The 25,237-nt window shown below is 44.8% G+C and overlaps 1 long non-coding RNA gene across 2 annotated transcripts in view; it reads left to right on the forward strand.

Moving 5' to 3' along the window:
- LOC138283355 (uncharacterized) overlaps positions 1–20,857 on the forward strand; it is a 194,030-nt gene extending 173,173 nt beyond the window's left edge. Inside the window, exon 2 of one of the 2 annotated variants that reach the window (XR_011201211.1) lies at positions 20,501–20,857. This is a non-coding gene — a long non-coding RNA (uncharacterized lncRNA). Of the gene's footprint in view, positions 1–16,304; positions 16,584–20,500 lie in introns of those variants that run through there. The other variant, XR_011201212.1, reaches the window with a different exon arrangement.
- Positions 20,858–25,237: the final 4,380 nt, after the last annotated feature.

Below are 25,237 nucleotides of genomic sequence, written 5' to 3' on the forward strand. Positions count from 1 at the left end.
GCAGTCTAGATGTTGTTCTGTAAATAGCATGGCTTGTGGTTTTGACTTATGTTTCACTTGACACTTTATAATGCTTGTTTTATGTCGTGCTTGACTTGGACTATAATAAACATGACCCGTTTACCCACAACCAATCTGCTGACTTGTCACTGACTCATTTGGTTTTGAGGGGGTGTAGTCCAGACTGGAGTCTCGGGGTCCTAATGATGTCAAGGAAAGTGAACACAGATACAGGTGAGTTCTACACAACTTAAGTGTGATGAGTCACAAATGAGCACCCACACATCCTGAATGTTGATCTCTTCAATAGTGGAGATCCTCAAACATCTTCTCCCAGCGTGCTCCAGTTGACACATGGAGTCCCTTAGACCCTAAACAGCCAACCAACCCCTCCCAACATGCAGTTTTCAACATTTGGTGATCCACGGGTCGCACATAGTAACTCCGTTCTACATGTCGAATCTGATATGCTGTCCGAAAGCCATTACTTTCTTTCCAGCACGCTCCATTACACATGTGGGGTTCCCCCGGCACTGCATGCCGTTTCCAAAGTGTGGCATTTCTAATGCGTGGACCGACAGCACCCTGATGGGCAACCATTTCCAGCAAGTTCCTCCTAACCACACGCGGTGGCTCGCAGGCCCAGGAAAGATAGGCCACTTCCCCGTGTACACCAGAGCACTGGCCAGCCCTTTCTTTCCAACACTCACCACTCAACATGCGCTGACACACATGCCTCACAGAGGCAGTCCTTCCCAAACTGACCAAATACCCCTAAAACACATGAAAAAACCCTACCCACCCCTTAGCCAGTTCTCAGCATGCACCGTTCAACACGGGTCACACGTGGATAGATCGTTGCCACATACACTTTCCACAAATGGTCATACACAGCCAGGGCTTAATTTGTGAAAAATGTAACACAGGGTCTCAGAGATTATTTTAGGAGCCTGCCGCTAGCGCTAGTGAATGCCCAGGTTGCCGAGACAACTGCTCCCCCGGATGAGACAGATAGAAGGTCTAATTTTAGAACAGCTACTGAGGTGTGGTGTAGTGAGGTGGGGGTGTGGTATGGGTGAGGGTGTTGGGAACGGCCCTCGTATTGACCGTGGAGCCAGGAGACCCAATTGTAATTCTTGCTTCCACCACGACCAAGCTGTGTGATCCTAGACAAACTCGCTCCATCTTGTACCATTTGCTCTTCGTGGGCGTCTTGAGCGCCAGCAGTTTCGGCTACACCCCCCTCCCCCCCCTCCCCCCCCAGTCACCAGTAGGTTAGTATCTCATTCTCCCTTTTCTCCAGACACCACTTAGGCACTGCTTTTCCTGACCATATTAGTCCAGCTGCTATTCCCCCTCCCTACTCCTGCTTCCTTTGTTTAAGGATTACACACCATGACTACTGTGGACATTGTTTATCCAGCAGGAGGAGGGTGAGGAATGGAGAGAAGTAAAGGCGGGCGGGGACGGCTGACTCAGCCAGGGTGGCCTTGAGGAGTGACAATGCAGGAGAGGCAGAGGGGTGAGATGGAAACTGCGGGGAGGACGACAGTGGGGAGGAAACGTGGAAACAGAGAAAGAGAGAGACTCGGGAGACCGGGGATACACAGGGAAGAGGAAGGAAGAGAGATTTTGAGACAGAGAGAAAATAAAGTTCACAAATACAAAAGGAGGAGGAAGACAAAGATTGGCTTCAGGACAGAAACTGGGGGAGAGCGGTGGGCCGAGAGGTAGTTTTGAAGGAGACTTAGGCCCATATTCATATTTTTTAGTGCCGCGTTTGCGTCATTTTTCGATGCAAAAGCGGCGAAAACCCGAAGGACTTGATTTATACTTTTTTTGCGGCGCATTAGCATCATTTTTTTATGCAAATGAGGCACAAACGTACAAAATACAATTGTGGCCCATATTTATACTTTTTTAGCGCCGCATTTGGGCCTGTATTCTGTAAGTTTGCGTCGGTTTTGCGTCAACAAATGACGCTAATGCGGCGCAAAAAAAAGTATAAATCGGGGCCGAAATATAATTGTATTTTGTAAGTTTGTGCCGCTTTTGCGTCAAAAAATGATGCAAAATCAGCACAAAAAAAGTATAACTCAGGCCCTTAGGCCCGTATTTACACTTTTTTAGCACTGCATTTGCGTCAAAAAGTGACGCAAAAGCGGCACAAAGAAAGTATAAATATGGGCCTTAGTGAGCCAGCGGCAGAGAACAATTCACGGCGGAGACAGGATCAGGCTGGAACAGGTTAATGGGGGAGACGTGGCGTGGAAGAAAGGGGCAGGCATCAAGGATAGGGCAAGGAGCAGCGATTAGAAATAGGCTGAGGTACCTGGGTTGAGGGTAAGTCCTGTGGGAGATGAAAAGACAGGAAGGACTATGGAGAGGATGAGAAAGAGAGAACGGAAAATGGGCTGTGACAGGGCGAAAGAGAAATAAAAAAAGAAAAGGAGAAAGGGAAATGGCGAGAGGTAAAGAGATAAAGGAAATGAGAAAGAAAATAAAACGAAAATGGGAGAAACAAAGAGGAGGGGTGATAGGAGAAGAAGAGACAGAAAGAAGGAAGAAAAGAAAGGGAACAAAAGGGAGGAATTAAAAAGAACCACTGGAAAAATGCATAGAGGCAGGACAGTGAGGGTGAAGAGTTATAGGGCTAGATGTATCAAACGTTTTTGAATTCGCAAACAGTGCGAATGGCCATTTGCGAAGGCAAAAATGCGTTTCACGATGTATGAAACGCATTCGCAGTGTGATTTATAGAAATCGCAAAAACTGCGAATTTTTGCGAATGAGAGACGATTTTGCGTGTCGCAAGCAGCGTATCGCAAATAGCTACATGATTTAATGAATCGCTGTTAGCGAAGCGCTAATTGCAATACAGATATGCAAATTGCAGACAGCGATTACCAAAATCATGCTGCTATTTGCGAGATGCAGATTGCGATACGCAAAAATGGATTCGCAATGCGATGTAGCAAAAAATCGCAATTTGTGATTATTCGCAGAATGGCCATTTGCACATGCAAATTACCACAAACTGAAACCAGGTGGTAACCAGGTGTAACCTATATAAAGAGGCCCAGAATGCCTCAGCCCCTCTTCCACAATGGCTGCACTCTACGTCATGGCGAGAAGAATGAGGATCTTGGCAGGTTTGAGGAGAGAGAGGAGGAGACAGGAGCGCATTTTCATAGTGCGCATAACCCTTTTTGACCAGACTGAGGAGGAAATTTATGATAAGTACAGGCTAAGCTCAGCCATGATACTTGACCTGATAGCTGAGCTACAACCCATGCTGCAGCGCACAACACACAGGACCAATAGCATACCCACACATGTGCAGGTATTATGCTCCCTGCACCTACTAGCCTCAGGGAGCTATCAAGGGGTCATAGCAGCAGCTGGAGGGGTATCACAGAGTGCCCTCTCTAGATTTTTCAATGCATTTCTCAATGCCATGCTGAGCAGAATACAACTGTACATAAGATTCCCCAACACCCCACAGGCAGTACAACAAACCAAAGTTAATTTTTACCAGATAGCACAGTTCCCACATGTGCTAGGTGCCATTGATGGGACACATGTAGCAATCTGTCCACCATCGGCCACAGAGTATGTGTATCGCAACCGTAAAAACCATAATTCCATGAACATACAGGTGATATGCAATGCCTCCCACATCATTACCGATCTTGTGGCCTGATACCCAGGGAGCACACATGACTCCTACATCTTTCGCCACAGCGGGATACACACAAGACTGCTAGCTGGGGAGTTTGGGGAAGGATATCTACTAGGTAATATGGTAGCTCACAATAATGCATTGATGTAAGCATAACGCACACAGAAAATGTACTCATTGTACTCTCTGTGCTTACAGGAGACAGTGCCTATGTAGTGCGCACTTATATGCTAACGCCCTACCTGAGCCCTGCCACCCCAGCAGAGAGGAGGTACAATGCTGCACATGGGCAACCCGCAACGTGGTTGAGCGCACTTTTGGGCTGCTGAAGAGCCGTTTCAGGTGCATCCATAGGAGTGGAGGTGCACTACAGTACAGCCCCGAGACAACCTGCAAAATTGTGGCCACATGTGCTATTCTGCACAACATAGCAACCAAGAGGGACATACCAGTGGAACTCATGGAGCCAGACTCAGATGATGATCCCTTACCACCCCTTCTACCAGCAGACAGGACCAGTGTAGCTGAAGGCAGGCAAAGACGGGCTGACATCACATGCAACCATTTTTGACGTAAGTAATGACAAATACACTTAAATAATATGTTTTTCAGTAGTTAGCATCTTTATTACCTTGACTTCAGGTAAACATTGTGTCAGTAGGACATAGCTATTCACAATGTGCAGACATGATCTATTAACAGTGTCACACTATTAGCATCATAGCATGACTTAATTACACATGTTGAGGTGGTCCCCTGTAGCCCTCATCATCACTTCTTTCGTCCACGCACTCCACTCGAGTGCTCAGTGCCCTCACTGGCACCTCTAGTAGCAGGTTCACCTGCAATACTGTGTCTGGCACTGTGACGCCTCGGATCAATCACAGGGAGTGTCAGACTGCTGAGGCTAGAGGACTCCTCACTGTCACCAACACCCAGTTTGCTTATTGTGGCACTGCGTGCTGTTTGCATGGCATCCACTACGTTGGTAATTTGCACCAGTCCCTGTGCAATGTTCCTACTGCAATGTGCCATCTCCACCTGTGTGGCAACAGCATGCCGTGATATCAGGGCAGTGGAACTTGCAAGCCGATTGACAGATCTACAGAAGCTGTCCAACTTAGCTAAATATTGGTGCTGGCACCTGCACTGGCTGACACGTTCCTGCCGTATCTCTGAGCAAAGTTCCCCAATGGCCTGTGTCAACTCCTTGGTGTTCTCAGCAACTCTTTGCTGTCCCTCAATCAGGGGCTCCAAGTGCTTGTTTTGTAACCCCATATTGTTATTGTGAGACACAAACTGTCTGTGCAGTGACTTCAAATGTTTGCATTGCAGGCGCTGCACCTTCAGCATGGAAGCTTCATGGCCGCCAGATTGATGTGCCCACTCCTTCTTCTGTGCCCTGTCTGCCTGCTTCGTGGCGCCTCCTGAAGGGAGTTGACTGGCGCTGGCGCAGGTGCATGGACTACTGTCTTCCTGTGGGACTCGTCTCTGGTGGTGGTGTGGGGTCATGTTCTGGCATCTCATCTGATTCCAGGTTGTACTCTGGCAGTGGTAACACCCTTGCCCTGCGTCTAGTTGGAACAATACTGTAGGACTCACTTGTATTTGAGTCTGACTGTGGCTGTATTTCTGCTTCCCCCACGTTTTCTGATCCTGCAGCAGCAGGGACCGAGTCATCTGCAAGAATAATGTGCAGCATGTCAGTTCTAGCATTTGTCACAGATTTCCACAGTGTTGCTCTATATGTACAAATAAATTGTGTCACCCTGAATCATTTGTGGGGTTTCTCTATGTGGCTGCCGACTATCTTGCTATTTATGTGGTGTTTTCACCTTAGGGTTGTGGACTACCACTCCCAGAAGGCACTGTTGTGTTGCATGTAAGATGTGACATGGACTACTTTTCATTGAGCATCAAGCTAGGTTCTATTTCCTAAGGGGCATGTGTACATGCAGATGTGGGGATACACATAATCACTGGCATTACCTTTGCTGGTGCTGGGTGTCCCTGCCTGAGGTGTCAATGTCAATTACACCACTGACAGCTTCTGGCAGCAATGTGGACTCCACCAGGTCTTCCCTAGGGGTGGAGGGTGTGTGGGTGGATATTCCGCCTCCAGTGCTCCTTGCCTCCCTAAGCCTGCTGGCCACCCTCTCTTTGGCACAGGACTGCAAGTCGTACCATCGCTTGCGTATCTCCTCCACAGAGCGCTGCGCAACACCCACTGTGCATATTTTTGTCTGTATGTCAGACCAGAGTTTCCGCTTCTCACTCTCAGGTACTTGGGCCCATATTTATACTTTTTGACGCACAACTGCGCCAACGCAGTTGTGCGTCAAAAATTTTAACGCCGGCTAACGCCATTCCAAAGCGCCATGCGGGCGCCTTATTTATTGAATGACGTTAGCCGGCGCAGCTGACTGGTGTGCGTCAAAAAAAATGACTCACACCAGGTAGCGCCGGTGTAGGGGAAAATGGAGCTTGGGCGTCCAAAAATGGGGCAAGTCAGGTCTGAGGCAAAATTCTGGCCTCAACCCGATTTGCGCCATTTTTTTTTACGCCCAACCCCCATTGAAATGACTCCTGTCTTAGCAAAGACAGGAGTCATGCCCCCTTGCCCAATGGCCATGCCCAGGGGACTTATGTCCCCTGGGCATGGTCATTGGGCATAGTGGCATGTAGGGGGGCACAAATCAGGCCCCCCTATGCCACAAAAAAATTACGAAAAAAAATACTTACCTGAACTTACCTTAACTTCCCTGGGATGGGTCCCTCCATCCTTAGGTGTCCTCCTGGGGTGGGCAAGGGTGGCAGGGGGTGTCCCTGGGGGCATGGGAGGGCACCTCTGGGCTCCTTCTGAGCCCACAGGTCCCTTAACGCCTGCCCTGACCCAGGCGTTAAAAAATGGCGCCCATCAGGCTGGGCGCCGTGTATTAAGGCCTGCCCCCTCCTGTGCGTCAAAATGACGTCACAGTATAAATATGGGGCACAGGCCTTAAAGTCATTTTTTGTAAGGGAACGCCTACCTTGCATATAATTAACGCAAGGCTGGTTCCCCTTTCTAAAAAATGACGCACATGGTGGAACTTTGACGCCCGCGGGGTCAGACGTCAAAGTATAAATATGGGGCAGTGTTTGTGCCGATTGTGCGTCAAAAAGTTTGACGCACATTCGGCGCAAAGAGAGTATAAATATGCCCCTTGGAGTGAGCTCTTGCCAAAGAGTCTGTCATGGTTCACAACAACCTCCTCAATGAGCACCTGCAATTCTTTCTCACTAAATTTCAGCTTCCTCTTCCTGTCTCCCTTCTCCTTCCCATTTCCAGCATTGGCCATGTTGCAGTTTGGTCCTGGCTTCCACACAATGCTGACTCCTGGTGCTGGGCTGTGTCTCTCTCACTGCTCCTTTGGGTGTGGCTCCTGGAAACAGCATGGGTTGACTCACTTCCTGCTTGTGATGTCATCAGGCTGTTCCGGTTTGCCGTTTTCGCTATTTGCGAATTTCATTTAGCGAATCACTTTTTTTTTAGCGATTCTGTATTTGCATCTCGCAAATAGCGTTTGCAAATTTTAAGAAATCGCTATTTGCAATTTTCAGTTTTGATACATCGCTTTTTGCATTTCTAAAATTGCGATTTCTTAAAATTCGCTATTTGGAAATCGCTACCCGAAATCTTGATACATCTGGCCCATAGTCTCGTGTCTCGTGCAAATGGGGTGGGGTGGCGGGCGGGAGTGGGTGTTAGCTTGGGTGGGATGGAGGGAAGACTCGAAAAATATGAGTAAAAACACCTTCAAAAAGAACAAGAGTCTCTAAAGAAAAGCAGGCAGTGACTTGCAGCTAAAGGTACCACCTTGGAAGCCAAAAGCACAAATTCGAGCAAGTCTTCACAAGAATCATGTGATTCTGTCTGTATCATTTTGTCCCCCTCTGCCAAAAACTGTAATTTTGTAAAATGTCTCTCAACACCAGGGCTAGCCTTTAGAATGTGCGAGCGGGGACCACGTCCAGGGCGCCGACCCCAGAGGGGACTGGAGCACCATTGCTGTCTCCCTCTGATTTTGATCCACTGAAAAGGCGTTTAAACCCTTTCGTGAAGGCACTGGTACCCTTCTCTACTTTTCTTGCGTTTCTTTCGATGGCGCTCCCTAATTTTCTACTGTTTTCTTTGTGTTTTGTTGTTATATTGTTATCGGTTTGCTGAACGCTCGCTCCGTTTGTGGTGTTCTTATCTTTCTCAAAGTTGCGGCTCGTGACCCGTCTTTCCCTCCCCCCCGATGTTCCTCAGTTCACCCTTTTCCTAGCGCGAGCGCCACAACGGGTATTCCAACCGTCATTGCCGCTCGCGTCCGCTCCTTACTGTAAACGTGGCGCGTGTTTCTTCAAGTGTTTTTCCTCATCGATTGAGCAGCTTCTCCGTGTTCTCTGGAGAACGTTTCTGATTCGTCTGCCGTGTGGTTCCCAAGGGGCGCGGCTTCCAGTCTCCCCCCCAGGCTTCGCCTAGGCTCTTCCACACGCCTCATGGGAGTGTGAATATTTTCCTTGCCTCAAAAGTTATCTGTTTCCTTCCTGCTTTTGTCCTAAAGCTCTGGTATTACTATTTTTCTTTTTTTTTTACAATGGAATCAGATAGCTCCCCTTTGATGCCTGAAATCAATGAAGATGGGGAGTCTTTTAAACAAGGTTTAAATGTTTTCATCCAGTCATCTGTTGAACAAGCCTTACAGGCTTCTATGGCAAAAATTTCAAAAAAATATTGAAAGTTCTGTGAAAAACATGATGTCCAGTAATTTACTGGCCCATTCTGTGGGGAAAAGCAGAAAAAGAAAATTTACTCCATTATTTATTAAGAAAACTCTTTCTTCGGGCGCACAAATGAGAAGTGAGGCTTCCTCACACCAGACTGAGGACTTAGGGCCAGATGTATGAAACTTTTTTGCACTCGCAAACGATGCAAATCGCAAAAATTGGCCGTTTGTGAGTGCAAAAAGTGGTCTGCGATGCATGAAAGGCATTTGCAGACCAAAAATAAGAAATTGCAAAAATTGCGATTTTTTTGCGTTGCAACCTTGTTTTGCGAGTCGCAATTTGCGATTCAGTATTTCCAGTAGGAAATTGCGAGGCGCAAATTGCGAGTCGCAAAATCCAAGTCGCAAAGAGATGCATCAAAAAAATCGCAAATTGCGATTTTTCGCAGAATGGCATTTTGCACATGCAAAATACCACTAACTGAAACCAGGTGGTAACCAGGTGCAACCTACATAAAGAGGCCCAGAATGCCTCAGACTCTTTTCCACAATGGCTGCACTCTACGTCGTGGCGAGGAGGATGAGGATCTTGGCAGGTTTGAGGAGAGGGAGGAGGAGACAGGAGCGCATTTTCATAGTGCGCATTACACTTTTTAACCTGACAGAGGAGGAAATATATGAGAGGTATAGGTTGAACTCAGCCATGATACTTGATCTGATAGCTGAGCTACAACCCATACTGCAGCGCAGAACACTAAGGACTCACAGCATACCCACCCATGTGAAGGTATTATGCTCCCTCCACCTACTCGCCTCAGGGAGCTATCAAGGGGTCATAGCAGCAGCTGGAGGGGTATCACAGAATACCCTCTCCAGATTTTTCAGTTCATTTATCAACACCATGCTGAGCAAACTACACCAGTACATCAGATTCCCCCACACCCCACAGGAAATACAGCAGACAAAAATCGATTTTTACCAGATAGCACAGTTCCCCCACGTCCTAGGTGCCATAGATGGGACAGATGGGACAATCTGTCCACCATCCGCCACAGAGTATGTGTAACGCAACCGGAAATACCAACATTCAATGAATATACAGGTGATATGCAATGCCTCCTACATCATTACTGATCTTGAGGCCAGGTACCCAGGGAGCACACATGATTCGTAGCTGGGGAGTTTGGTGAAGGATATCTACTAGGTATTGTCCCTCTATACAATGGCGCATTGATGGCATGCTGATGTCAGATGGCCGACTTCTTATCATACCCTCTGTCTCTTCCAGGAAACAGTGCCTACGCAGTGCGCACCTACATGATGACGCCCTACCTCAATCCTGCAACACCTGCTGAACGGAGATACAATGCAACACACAGGGCAACCCGCAATGTGTTGGAGCGCACCTTTGGATTGCTGAAGAGTCGCTTCCGGTGCCTCCACAAAAGTGGAGGGGCACTACAGTACAATCCAGAGACGACATGTAGAATAGTGGCTACTTGTGCTATCTTGCACAATATAGCTACCACCAGGGGCATACCTGTAGAAGTATGTGATACTGAATCTGATGAGGATGATGATCCCAAACCACCTCTACATCCAGCAGACAGGGCCAGTGCAGCAGAGGGAAGGCAAAGGCGTGCCGACATCACACACAACCATTTCAGACGTGAGTATAAATGACACAAATCCTCTGACAACTGTAGCTGTAGTGAAATAAATGTATTACCTTAAGTCAGGTAATGTTCGTGTGAGGAATAACAAAAAAAGGTTACGTGATAATCTCAAAAAAATGAAGAACCTGAGTAATGCACTATTACTTCATAGTGAAAACATAAGTCCACTGGCAGCTAGTCATTTTTTGCGGCCACGCACACCACTCGGGTGCCCAGTTACCTCACTGGCACCTCTATTGTCCACCTCAGTGGCAGTGCTGTGCCTGGCACTGCTCCGTCTGGTGTCCAATGCTGGTACAGCTACACTGCTGAGGCTGGAACTGTCCTCAGTGTCCCCCAGTGCAAGCTCACTCGGTGTGGTTGACCTCTGTCCCATTATGTGGTCGATCACATTGGTGATCTGCACCAGTCCGTTCACAACATCCCTGCTGCTGTGTGCTGCCTCCACTTGCGCAGCCACTGCAAGACAGGAAATCAGTGCAGTTGCATTTGCCACCCTGTTAGAAGAACGACAGAAGCTGCCAAACATGTTCCTAAATCTGCGCTCCTGTCTGCGCTGGCTCACCCTCTCATGGCGCAGCTCCTGGCAGAGTTCACGGACAGCACTTGTGAGGTCTCTGGTGTCCTGTGATGCATGCACCTGTCCCTCACGCAGCTGTTCTATGTTGGCATAGAGGGACTCAAGTTGGCGATGCAGGCCCACCATGTTGCAGTTATGTTTGCGCAAATTCTTTTCAAATCCCAGTATCCTCTTGTTTTGTAGGCGCTGCTGCTGCAACATTGCAGCTTCCAGCCCACCAAATAAGGAGGGACCCTCACCTCATGCTGCTGTGCCCCGGAATTTGTCGCCATCCTGCGTGGTGCTGTGGTCTGCTGACACCTGACCTCCTGCATCTCGCTGCGCCTGCCTGTTGGTGATGGGGAAATTGGCCCTTCCTGCTGCTCATCTGAGTCTTGGCTGAGCTCTGGCAGTGACAGTGCCCTGGGCCTGCGTCGGACAGGCGCAATGGTGAGAGACCCACTGGTGTCGGAATCGGAGGCCGGATGGGTGTCAGTCTCGCCTACCCGTGCTGATGCTGTGGCTGCTGGGCCTGGCCCACCTGCAACGACAATATGCAGCATGTCACTTATGTTTGTTACATTTACGGTCACACAATGGTAATAAAGGTACAGGTACTTCTCTACACTGTGTTGTGTGTGTTGTGTTCCTCTGGGTGTCACTCTACTTAAATACATTGTATGTGCTACTTTCAGCTCTGGGTTGTGGACTGCCACTCCCATAATGCATTGTTGTGCTGCTTCTAAAATGTGGACTGGACTACTTCTCACAATGTTTAACATTACTTGCTAGTTCCTAAGGGGCTTTTGTGCATACACATTTGGGGTTACAAATCAATATTGCACTTACCTTGGCTGGTACTTGGTGTGCCGGAGGTGTCTATCTCTGTGACCCCTGTCACAGCTTCAGGGAGGAGTGTGGAGTCAACTAGGTCCTCTAATGGGGTGGATGGTGCCTCTGTGGGTGGACCGCCTCCTGTGCCCCTGGCCTCCTGCAGTCTTCTGGCCACCCTCTCCTTCGCATCATACCACCTCTTCTTAATTTCCTCTACGGAGCACTGTGCCACTCCAATTTCGCAGATTTTTGTTTGGATATCCGCTCATAGTCTCCTTTTCTCACTCTCAGGCACCTGGAGTGAGCTTTTTCCAAAAAGGCAGTCATGGCTCCTAACCACTTCCTCTGTCAGCACCTCAAGCTCCTGCTCGCTGAATTTTAGCTTGCGCTTTCTTTCTCCCTTCTCCTGTGCTTGGGCTGAGGTGTCCATCCTTGCTCAGGTGTGCTGGCTCCTTCAGATTGCTGCTCTGCGTGGCTGGGCTGCTCTCTCTCAGGATGCTGGTTTGGGTGTGGCACCTGAAACTGCCTGGGATGACTCATTTCCTGCTGGTGATGTCATCAGGCTCCTCCAGGTGTACTTTCTGGAAACTTCTCGCAATTTGCGATTTTTTTACCGAATCGCTAAAAAATCGAAAATGCAAATTGCGATTCGGTAAATGGGCCTAATTCTGAATCGCAATTTTGTTACATGGCCACTTGCGACTCGGAAATAGCGATTTCTTAAAAATCGCTATTTGCGATTTGCAAGGCCATTTTTTCATACATATGGCCCTTAGTTCCTCCCAGGCCTCCATGTAAGGAGGGGAATTCCTCAAAAAACATTACTGATTCCTTGCCTTCGAAATGTAAATCAAAAACAAAAAATACAAAGGTTGCGCCAAAACAAATTTTAATATCTAATATATTGGACACTGATAATGATGACGACAATGATGATGACATGGATGACTCTTGTCAGTATGATTTCACTGGTGATCATTTTTCCTCTTCTTCTCCTCCTTCTAAGAAGACCAGACTTTCCTCTTTTGATTCAACCTCCACCATTGTAGATGCGGATGGGGTGCCTATGTTTGACTTTTCTCTCATTCATCATCCAAACTCCACCCAATGGCTTCCTTCCGCTCATGCGGGAGATTATATTTCCTCACGTCTAAGGCTTCCGTTAGATAAGCAAACTCGTGCAAAACTCAAGTCTGAATGTCCTAGACCTGCTCTATCATCTAATATAACCATCACTCCTTCCATTGATCAATCACTTATTACCTTTTTTACTAAGTTTGGCAAGGACCCCCATAAAGGGGTTGATAAAGCCTGGACACCATGCCAGGACAAACTTCTGGATGTTGTTGGCCCCTTGGCCCGCATTTTTGACTTGGCTGAATCGGGCAGACTTAAGGATACTCCTATTGATCCTACAGACCTTTCCCTTTGGATACAGAGAGCCTTTTGTCTCTTGGGAAATGCCAATTCAGCTATCATACATGAAAGAAGGAAAGGTTTACTCCTCAAACTAGACCTCAAACTTGCCAATCTCGTCTCGTCTCGTCTTGATCCCGGCGTCCAAGCTGATGGGAAGCTCATTGGGGATTCTTTTATCAAAGACCTCAGCAGATATGTTACTACGTTCTCTTCAATCCACAAAGCTCAACAATCTTTAAAAAAGGTCTACAGCCAACGTGTTTTTGCACGGGCCGGTAGAGGCAGGAGCCGCTTTACCGGCCGCACCTATCGCAACCAAGGTGCTAGAGGCTCCTTCAACAACAACCAAGACTACAAGCCACAGTTTTACCCATAGAGATCCAGAGGTTTCTGCGGCCGCGGACAAAGATTCTCCAGAACAAACAACTCTCAAGGTAAGCCAGTCTTCCGGCCTTCCCATGGGAGGTCGGCTTCAATTCTTCCTCCCAAAGTGGCACTCAATTGCATCAGACCCGTGGGTATTAAACACATTTCAGGGTTACCTCATAGAGTTTTATTCTTCTCCTTTTCAAACCATTTCCCCTCCTCCTCCAAAGTTTTCTGCGGAAATGTCCGCTCTCATTACAACCGGAGTACAGTCGCTTATTCAGAAAAACGCTATCCAACCTTCTCTTCCCAATCTGTCGGGATTCATAAATTCCTTATTCCTAGTCCCAAAAAAAAAGTTAAGACAAGTAATCAATCTCAAATCTTTCAATCAATTCGTGATTTAATGCCACTTCAAGATGGAAACTATTATCCATCTCAGGGATATTTTACTTCAAAATGGTTGGTTAGTAATGCTAGATCTTCAGGACGCCTAACTTAATATTCCTATTCACCCTTCCCACAGGAAATATTTACAATTTCAATGGCTCTCAAAAACTTATTTATTTTCTTCTCTTTCTTTCGGGCATTCTTCAGCACCCTGGTGCTTTACAAAGGTATTGAATCCAATTGTTGCCCATCTGAGATCTCTCGGTATCAGGCTGATATTCTATCTCGAAGATATCCTCCTTATGCACCAAAATGTGCAGTCTCTTCACGCCCATCTTCAGTTAACAAGCTCCCATCTTTCAGATCTCTGTTTCATCATAAACCTGGACAAATCAGTGGTGACCCCCACTCATCAAATAGAATTCTTGGGTTTCCTCATCAACTCCACCACAGCTACTCTCCACCTTCCCCCTTCAAAGGTGGCTTCAATCAAAAGAGAACTCATGCACACTCTTCACAAAGACTGCATTTCTCTCAGATCCCTAGCAAGAGTGGTAGGTCTTCTTTCTTCCTCTATTCAGGCAATATTCCAGGGTCCTCTTCATTATCTAGCTCTCCAGCGCTGAAAAATTCTTCATCTTCGCAAAGGTCTCGCCTTCGCCGATCTTATTTCTCTAGATTCAGAATCTCGTCTAGAGATTCAATGGTGGATACACCATTTAGACGCTTGGAACGGCAGGACTATCTTCCCCTCTGCACCCGATCTTGTATTAGAATCAGATGCAAGCCTCACGGGCTGGGATGCCCGTTGTGGACCAATATCGACTGGCGGTACATGGTCCGTAGAGGAGTTCAAATTGCAGATAAACTGTTTGGAGATGCTTGCATGTTCCTTTGAGATCAAAAGTTTCACAAAAGACACAGTCAAATGTTCCTTCGTATGGACAACGTTTCGGCGGTCTGATACATAAACCATATTGGGGGAACTAAATCAAAGCCTCTAGCTCTTCTAGCAAAAAGTCTTTGGGAGTTCTGCCTCCTCCACAAGTTTTCTCTTCTAGCAGAGTATCTCCCAGAATTCCATTGCAGACTGGCACTCCCGCCAACTCAAAGATTACAGCGATTGGAAACTCCATCCTTCGGTATTTCAGAAACTTCTGAACAAATGGGGTCCTTTCCATATCAATCTATTTGCTTCATGTCTTAATTCTCAATTACCCCTCTTTTTCAACTGGCGCCCCGATCCTCTTGCTTTGGCAACAGACGCATTTCTACAAGATTGGTCCTCGGCAACCAACTATGCTTTCCCTCCTTTCATTTTAATCAACAGAGTTTTATCTCAAGCCAACCGCCAGAAAGCCTCCTTAGTCATTGTCACCCCCTTCTGGCAGTCTCAGGTCTGGTTTCCCCTCCTTCTCGAGTTATCCATGGATTTTCCTCTGCTTCTTCCTTCGTTCCCTTCTCTTCTTCTAGATCCTTTGGGATCTCCTCACAACCTAATTCTCAACAAATCCCTAACTCTTTCAGCTTGGAAGGTCTCGGGCTGTCCCAACAAACCGCTTCTATTTCGACAGAAGCTACAGAATTCATTAACAACGCTTGGGCTCCCCACACAAGAAAAGCATACAAATTAGCCTGGTCTCTATGGGCAAGCTGGTGTGTGGGAAAACGTATCAATCCCTTTTCAGCAGATCTAAATTTTATTATTAATTTTTTGGCCGTTGAAGCCAGTGCGGGTAAGTCCTATAGAACTATAAACCTCTATAGATCCGCTATCTCAATGCATCACCAATATATCAATGGCAAGCCGGTTGGAGAGCATCCCCTAATCTGCCGTCTCCTAAAGGGAGTTAAACTTGCCAAACCACCTGCATCCACATACAGTTTCCTATGGGATGTTTCATTAGTTCTAAATCTGTTCCTTTCTTGACCCGAGAACTCAGACCTATCTTTAAAAATGCTCTCTGCTAAATTGACCATGTTGTTGTGCCTCATTTCTATCAACCGTGTGTCCAATGTAAAATCATTGGATGTTTCTTCGCGCCAATTTATGCCTACTGGTGTTTTATTCCACATTACCAGGTGCCCAAAAACCAACTTGCGCACAGTATTTTACCCTTTCTTTCCTAATAAACCAAAACTCTGTGTGGGACTTTGTTTAAAGGAATATGAGAAACGTACTGTTAACCTCAGAATGTCCTCCCTCCCTCAGCTCCTGATTTCGTTCCGTAAACCCCATAAACCAGTTTCTTCAGCTACCTTAGCTCACTGAGTTAAGTGGGTCATGTCCCTGGCAGGTATTGATAATTCCATCTTTGGGGCCCAATCCTCCAGGGGTGACATGGCTTCCAAAGCCTTTGCTTTGGGTTCCAGCCTAGAGGACATTCTGAGGTCAACCGATTGGTCTAATGATAATGTTTTCAAAACGTTCTATTGAAAACCTGTTAGATCTGATACTTCTCTAGTAGTTGATATGTTTTAACCTAGCATAAGAGGAGCCTCCGGTCTTGACATAAAATGTAGATTTTCCAATAAATTTATGAAGGAAAGTCTTAATTTTATTAAAGACACGGAGGCGAGTATTATCCCACCACTCTCTACTAATATGTTTCTTGTTTTCCTCCCAGCCAATCCAGCACTGCCTCCTGCCTCCCGATGATTCCAGACTTTCTTCATGTACTTCTCCCTTTTCTGCACCACTGGCCTCCCGGAATTCTTTCCTCCAGGACCCTACGATTTCTTCAAGTTATGCTTGGATTGGGCTGCTTGCGGTCAAGACGGTACTCTATGGTCCTTGGGATCGTGCAATTGGTGCTGCTGGTGCCTACGTTTTTCTTCCCATTGGTTAGCATGTTGCTAAGCCTCTTGGGAAGTGTAGTTTCTTGACTGCTGCTATATTATTAAAACATGAAAAGAATGCATAGTACTAGCCTCCGTGTCTTTAATAAATTTAAGACTTTCCTTCATAAATTACTAGGAAAATCTACATTAAAGAGGATAAGTGGGAGCTGATGCCAGGTTTGGCTGCTCCCAGTGCGCTCTGTAAGCAAAGGCAAGCTCTGCCCAACATTCCCCTGATGTAGTTGTTACTATAACTCAACGGCGCTCATTTTATAGACCTCGATAAAATGAAACACTGAATAGTAAGCCCCATCGGAGTTCGCACCCGTGCCATGCAGGTTCCACAATTTGCTAGCACTAGCTAGCAGTCGCTTGATACACAGAGCTGAGGTGTCTGTCACACGTGTGTTTTTTCACCTGTAGAGCAGTGAAAATTTGCCCAGCAGACAGACACGTGTCTGTTCCTTGAAGGCCACACCCAGGCTCTATAATGTTATTGTGTGCAACCTTTGAAGCATCGGCGGAAAACCACGCATCGTCTGTAACTGAAATCAGCAGGTTGTGTGTTTTCCGTGGCAGGTGGAGTCCACGTCGGTCAGGGCACAGACGGGAAGGGCCTACTCTGAAGAAGGCACCTGGCCCTTTGTGGTCCGTGGTGGGATGGGCTCAAAGCCAGGGGAACAAAGCGGAGAGGATGCCTCCCTTTTAAATGCTCTTTAAAACTTGAAAGGAGGGACACTGCTGGTTCCTTTCAAGCCCCACTGCGGATAGGGCAGAGATTTTGTCAAGCCCCCTGCGCATTTCCGTTGCTCCTTTTCTTCTTATGCACCTGCACTGCGAGGGATGGGGGAGGGGTGGAGCAGTCACATGTATTAAAGGGAATTGTAAACACGTGATTCACCTACGCCTGCAGCTGCACAATTTTGCTTCAAGCCCTGCCAGGGTCGGATTGGGATCATAATTAAGACCGTGCACAAACCGAAAAAGTGGCCCACACTTGCGAATAATAACTTTTCTTAAAATGTTGCTAAGTTAGTTCTCAGGGGACATTTTTCCCTCTCTATTAAGTTAATTTTCTCTTCCACTCTTTTTGTCATTCTTCTGCACTCTGCACCTCTTGCTTTTCCTTTTGTTACCACAGTGCGCCCCTCGCCCATACCATTTTGTCACACTCCCCACGCGATGTCTATTCTCCCTTCGCTTTGTCATTTTGTCCCAGGATGAATGTTTTTCACAGAAATGCTGTCAAAAACAATTGTTTGACGTTGTCAACAAGTTTTCTTTTCGCCCAGTTTGGTTGTTAGCCCTTTTTTTTTAAATGTATCTCAAAGAGAAAAGTGAGCAACCCTGAATAAAACGTCCCACCAGCTGGCCTTTGCCACAGCAACCCTCAGGCAATGGCCAAGTGCCCGCCCTACCAACCCGACCCTGAAGAGAGCAATAGTCCTCAGCCTTGGCCTGGGGCCTCCACACAACTCTGCCAAAGCTCCTCAGTCCTGCAGTTTCTCTTTGCAAATGGACCTCGTCACTGAAAGGATACACTTAGGCCCATATTTATACTTTTTTTAGCGCCGCATTTGCGCCGCTTTTTGACGCAAAAACGGCGCAAACTTACAAAATACAATTGTATTTTGCAAGTTTGCGCCGTTTTGCGTCAAAAAATTACGCAAATGCGGCGCTAAAAAAATATAGAGTACAAGTAGGAGTCCAGTATAAGGTTAGAAGCATGTTTATGCCATAGGCAGACAATTACATTATGCAATCCTGCGTTCATGTTGTTTTCCACATACTTATAAATTTGTTGCATTTGCCTCATAGTCCCTCATCTGCTGCATAATTCACAGATTTTAACAAAAAATGTTTCAAACTCAAAAGGATAAATAAAATTACTAAAAAACGCAGCTACATCAATTGTAGAGCGGTGGGAGACCCTTCGTAAAAGTTGACTGGTCATCTTTCAGTTCTTTATTACGCTATTTCGATATTAAACTGGTAATGTGAGGTGAAACCTTTGCCCGGGGCAGTAAAAGGTGTTTACTGGGGCAGATTTCAACATTTGTGTGGGGTATTATTTTACCCTAGTGCCAGGGCTGTGAAGCTTAGGACATGCCTTAACGTCCTCCTCACTAAAAAGAAGCGAGTGTCTTTGTGGCATCTTGGGCAAGACACATATGAAGAGGCTTGTGAATCGTGTTCTACAGGGATCCTGCTTCAGGGGATTACAAATTTCAGTGACTGAGTTTCTGAAGAGAGCTCTCCACTGACTGTTTGTGAGCAATCATCTCTCTTGGGGGGGTCGAGCTTCGTCCTACTTTGCCACTTGTGTTGGCAACAGATGGCAGTGGCAAAGAGGGGTGTGTGCCGGTCTGGAGTCAGCTCAAGGTCTGTGGAGGCTCAGGAGACTGCAATATCCACCAATTCGAAAGAGTTAAAAGCAATTTCAATGAGAAAGATAGCTTTTTCACCCAATCTCGGGGTGGGGGGTGGGGGGAAACGGGGCTGACAATGAATTGAAATATCTTATGTAAACAGACAAGAAGTAGCCAAGTTCTGATGCTTGGCGATGTTGACACAATCTCTGTTTTCTTGGCACCCAATCTACTTATCTGCTGGGATAGAGAACATCCGAGGGGACACATTTTGCTGCTTGTTCCCCTCTCCAGTGAACTTCTTTTGTAGACTCAAGGTTTTCACAGAGAATGTTGGTCATCTAGGGAATCCTTGGATGGAGATTTCTGCATTCTGTCAGGATGCTCTCCTGCCTCTGTTCTGCTCAAGGGGAAGCGAACAGTGGAGCGGGTGCCTTGTCATTTCCTTGACCCAAGGGAATGATAGTTGCATTTGCATCAACAGAATCAGGAGGAAGGAGTCTTATGGTTTCGTCTGGGCTAGGAGCCTGGTTTGGTTCCCAATCCTACATTCATTAGCGATAAGGCAAAGAAAAGGAGATTCCGTTGTTCCCTGCTCCACTGATATGGCCAGACCTGCCCCCTTCTCACTTGGCCAGTCTCAATGTTGACTGCGTTCGAGACTCAGCGCCCAGTTTGACCCATCTAGATACGTCAGCAGAGGTTGCAGTGGCTCTGCAGTTCTCCAGAAAACATTCCATTCTTTAATCCTGCAGACAACACTGAAAACATTTCTGTACCTGGTGTGAGACCTGCGAGTTTTCTCAATTCCCCTGGGTCAATTAGTTTCTTAGCCTTTAGACTTCTTACATGACGGATTTGATTTAGGGTTGAGCCATCTTCCTTGTGGGCCTACCTAGCTGCAATTATAATTTTCACTGGGTCTTAGGGGAGGGGCCTTTCTTCCATCGAAGACTGTGACTCTCAGCTTAGTTGGTTTGAGTTAGCAGGACTGTGAGTCAGACAAGTAATCCCAACTTAAGGTCTTCCTTTAGTTTTAAAGGCTTAAAGAATGCTCCCTTGGAATCCTTATAAGGGTTTTTTATGTTGATTCTTAAATTTGGCAATTACTCCAGCAAGACATAAAGAATAGACAGGCGATCTTCCTATCAGGGAACCATACTTGAGACATTCACACCAGAGGGTTTGGGTTGGAGACTTTCTCCATTTTTAAACCGCAAATGTTTTCCAAAATCCAGACTTCTCATAATATTTTGTTTCCCACCTTTCTCCCCTAATGATTCAGGACAGGTTGGACTGGATTACCATGCCATTGATGTTGGTACGGTAGGTGGGGTACGTCTGCCACACAGAAACATTCCGGTTTTTTTTCTTTTGGTTTAGAATGCATGGGTGAAAACCCTTCAGTTTTTACCATCAGTGAATTATTAGATCTGCCCCCCTCTTGGCTTATTCTATGGTTGCCCCCTCCCTTTCCCTTCCCTGTACAGGGTTGGTCAATAAGAGGGACAGCGTCCTCTTGGGCAGAGTGTAAAGGGCTTTCTTTTGTTAACATTTGTAGGGCTGCCACATGGGCTACACCCAACACTTTAATTTCTCATTACTGTTTTCAGGTTTCCGCAGCCCTGGTGGAGGATTCTGTATTGAGTGTTGCAGCATCGAGTACTACCTGTAAATTCTGCTTATTATGTGAGAAATGCAAAGACGAAACCTGGATGGGATGAACTTGTCACACTTGGAAAAGGGATAAGAGAGAACACTGCACAAAAGTCCTTGAGAAATCAAACAACACCAACCACAGCTGTGCATATCAAAAGGACTGTTATGCCAGAGTTCTCAAATCAATTCATGACTGACTGGTCGAGTCCAGTTTGTCCTGTGCACTCTGTGTCTTCATAGTCTTAATAGTCTTCTTTCATTCATTATAAAACCAGGACTACAAGTCCCAGAATAAAAAGAAAAAACCTTGATTGCATTTCTGTTTTATTAATAAATAAGATCTCATTACCATACCTAACTATAACGTCACATTAATCTTTGGTTTTTCAATGTTTTTTTGTTTTTTCGGTAAGCAAATATCGACCTAGCATACTTAACAAAAATGTAACTTTAACTTTTGATTTTTTTCAGTGGTAAAATATACGTATACTGAATTTTGAATAGACATTTAAGTTAATGATTTAAACATGATGAGTTGATGTTGGAGCATCATGTGGTCTGGTGAGTCAAAACCTTCTTTTACAGTTTTAGAGTTTCTTGGGAGCGATTGAGTAAGGTCTTAGGCTATCAACTTGAGGACTGATGGTTCAAGTACCACTGTCTATTTCCATGAATGAGTGGCACTTGAAGAGTCTGACTGTCTCCAAAATTTTGTACCCAAGCTGTAGAGTTGTTTCATCAATGACATTTATATTTTTCAGCATGACAAAGCTTTGATGAAATTAAGGATTTTTCTTCAATGGAGTGATTACTAATGAGTTATTTCTGCCCATATCTGGCTTTCCTTAAAAATCTGTAACATGAAGACGTGGACAGTTGTGCTGTAATAATGGTATGGTGACACAGTTTTCTATTTCAAAGATTGCCGATTACAAGTGGCTTAGCTACTGAAGAATCAGACCTTCTTCAGGATTGTAGTTTGAATTTGGCAAGTTTTCCCTCGTTGTTTCGTCCCAGTCCTTGACAAAATGTTTCAAATAAGATTTTTTTTTTTTTAACAAAATAATAAAATTGGTCTAGCCTCGTGGTTTTTCAAGTTTTCGACCTGACATTCTTTTCATTTTTCCAGTATATTTTCATGAAGATTGGTTGGTGGTTCACATTATCGAGTCAAGCAGGGTTTATTAGATATCTCATCCTTTCAAGGTTAATGTGGTGAGCCCTGTTTCCTTTGGAGATATGAAGGTCTATACATGAAGATATTATGTTGAAACACCCAGGTTGCTTTAGGGAAATGTGTTCTGCTAGTAATTCATTCTCTGTACACTTTCAATAATTCTCACCATATGGCTATGCCATGGGCGCCAACTAGCATCAAGTCCTTTTGTTTTATTGAACTATCTTGTGTCATGGTGACTCAAGGATTAATAAGTATGAATTCAGATACCAATCTTCTTGCGTTTCTACGCTTTATAGATAAACACTTTGCACTGGTGTTTTCTAGTGTTTCTTGATTGTACATCGTGTATTGGAGATGGTTGAAAGATTAATTTACAGGATTCCCTTTTTTACATAATAGGTGGAAGGGGCTTGTTTTGGATTAATTCTGCCAGTGTAACATGGCATTTTATCAGTCTATTAAGTTTGTCATTTATCCCACTTTGGAGGATATTGAGTTTATGTCGTAGAGTACGTCTATTTTTTTAACTGACAGATATGTAGGCTAGTGTAGTCTAGAAATGTTCATCTCTATTATCTAGAGGTCTTATTCGTATTTGACTTTGGCTTCTTCCTTTCGTAAGTTTCCTTTTTGAGATGCTTCTTGCCCTTAAGTGTATACTTTAAAATTAATTAATTAAATATGTACAAATAAACATACATTATTGCTAGTTGGTAGCTCTCTTTCTTTAAGTCGAACTAGGCTGTGGCTTGTTCAGTGTTTTTTCATTTGGATGAGTTCAACTGTTGCTTCCACTGAAGGGGTTATCAGTGTTTGCTATTAGTGCTTTGCTGGGTCTTTTTAGTGAACCCTTCCTGCAGCGTTTTATTCACAGTTAAGGTGATCTTTGTGCTGAGCCACACCTTTTACCTAAGGTGCCTTTACCTTGTACGTGGTACAAGATCTGGTCCTACTTATGTTTTACCACCCATCTCTTTTCCAGAGGAAGAGGTTTTAAAAACACTAGATGGTCATTGTATTGTACTGTATTGTAATAGTATTTATATAGCGCTTACTACCCCTGACGAGGCGTCGAAGCACTTTTCGGCGAGTAGCGCGCTACTCTGGAACCCAACAAGAGTTAGTGATGGATTAGTATCGGGAAAATATGAGTACAGTTTTAGTATTTTTATGAGTTAATTGGAACCGCGGATATGAGAGTTTGTTAGTTAGATTGACTGGAGTAATGGAGGGGTGGAGGAGGAAAGAATCCAGAAGTGTTAATTGGGAGTATATGGTAATAGGATTTAGGCTTGGGATGAGTAAAGGGGGATGGAGGAGGGAAGAGTCTGTGGAATGGGTTAGGGAGATCATAGTAGCAAGGTGAGATAGATGATGGTGAATTTAGTAGGGTTGTTTGGGAGGTCATGGTAGTAAATTGAGGTTTGGTGATTTAGATGTGGAAGAGGAGGGAAGAGCTTAGACAGAGTTATTTAGGAGATGAAAGTAGTAGAATGGATTTGGGATGAGTCAGAGTGGTAATGGAGGATAGATTGATAGAGATGATGATGATGGGTAGATGAGTCTGATATAAGATGAGAGCAGGGATTCATAGATATCTAGTATAACAACCCTCCCAGGAGCCATGCAATGACCCACAAACATGCCAAGCACAGAACAACATACACACATACATATATATATATATATATATATATATATATATATATATACACAACACATACATACATACATGAATACACACACATATTCACACATATATGTACATACAATACATATTTAAAACCATGGGTAAATATACTCAGTTAAACAGGTTTAAAGAGTGTGAGTGTAGTTTATTGTTATGACATAGTAGCGATACATATTTTCAAAGAACTATACATAACTAGAAATATACACATAATCAGAAAATATATTTATCAACATAGGCATCTGCAGTCCATAGTTGTTTGAATATGTTGGTTATGAAGGAAAGAGCCAACTCTTGAGTAGTTTTCTGAAGACAAGATAGTTATCTGTGGATCTTATAGTTGGGGGTAATGAATTCCATAGTTTGGCTGCTTGAACGGAGAAGGATGTACCAACTATAGTCTTTTTCTTACCTTCATTGGTAGCGGTAGGACGCTAGCAATTTGTCGTCTTCCTGCGCGTCCTACGGCTACCAATGAAGGTTGAGGATGAAAAGTCGGTGGCGTTTTGTGTCACTACTGTTGCTGTAATTCAAAAATAGACAGATTGCTGGGTTGGCGGGCAGTCTCTGACTTATGGTGGAGACCTTAAAGGCACGGGTCTTCATTTTGTTACAAGACTGCACTTTTAAGACAATTTGATTGATGTCTCTCACCGCCGAAAACGATCAATAATATTGGCAACTACTACAAGAAATAAATATAAGGTTTCATCTAGATAATCTTGGAACAAATAGGTGCTACCAATATAGAGAGATTTCTAGTCCTGATGATGACCTGCTGTTGATTTATAACTGTACAAAGGGTCGAAGCGTCTACAAAAATTCAATGTGGAATGATGTAAAATAACATAGTGACTTCAAAACTCCTGGATTGAAGGAGTCTTTTGGAAGTTCACTGCTTGTTTTTAACCACAATTTTGTATATATTGTATATAACACTGGCATTTTATGCATCACAATATTCACTGTCACTGTGTTTTTATTTTAGGAGCACCTAGTACTTATCAAAAACCATAAGAAATATTTGTGATTGAACTAAAAGGTCAAGTGAATGGTTTTGCAAAGAAATAAAATATGAACTAACTTAAGGATACCTGATTGAGTAAAAGGAGTTCCTTTGCTTGATAAATTAATTTTGCCGTGGATGTCAAGGCATATACTTCCCCCTTCTTGATCATAAATGGTGTTTATTATTTATCTACCCAGGTCCAAGGGTTATTGGGTTTTGCCTCATTTTTTAAAATAAGCATTTTTAGTAAGGTCTGATCCATTTGAGCTACAAGCAAAATTATTTTTTGTTAAAATCTGCAAATAATGCAGCAGATAATGGATTATATAGCAAATGTGACAAATCCTCAATTATGCGAAAAACATTGCAGAATCACATAATCCCGGCGGCCCTGGCTACAGTACAAGGCTTGCAACATATGATCTAGAAATAATAAAACTATTTCAGTGTCAAAGGCAGTAGTCCACTCACCTATCTAAATAACATACAAGCCTGTTATCTGCATGTTGCACAATGTACTTTGCAGTAAGCTCATTAACCGTCTATGCTACTTCATGAGTCAAAACTGTGACTGGACAAAACAAAGAACTCTCTCAAAAATGTGTTAAGCACTAGAGTTATTTTACCACTATCAGACTCTTCTCAGAAATGTTGGGCCCACAATGATCTTTGCAGCAGTTGTTTTAACCCTGTAAGAAATGTTAAAATGCAGTCTCTTTGTGACCAATTAAGTAAAGTCGAACATATTTACTGTCAAATATGCCCTTGTTGCCAATTGCTTTGCAGCAGTTTTGTTTAAATAAACACACAAT

The sequence above is a fragment of the Pleurodeles waltl genome, chromosome 3_1 (genome assembly GCF_031143425.1).
Source record: "Pleurodeles waltl isolate 20211129_DDA chromosome 3_1, aPleWal1.hap1.20221129, whole genome shotgun sequence".
Classification (NCBI taxonomy): Eukaryota; Metazoa; Chordata; class Amphibia; order Caudata; family Salamandridae; genus Pleurodeles; species Pleurodeles waltl.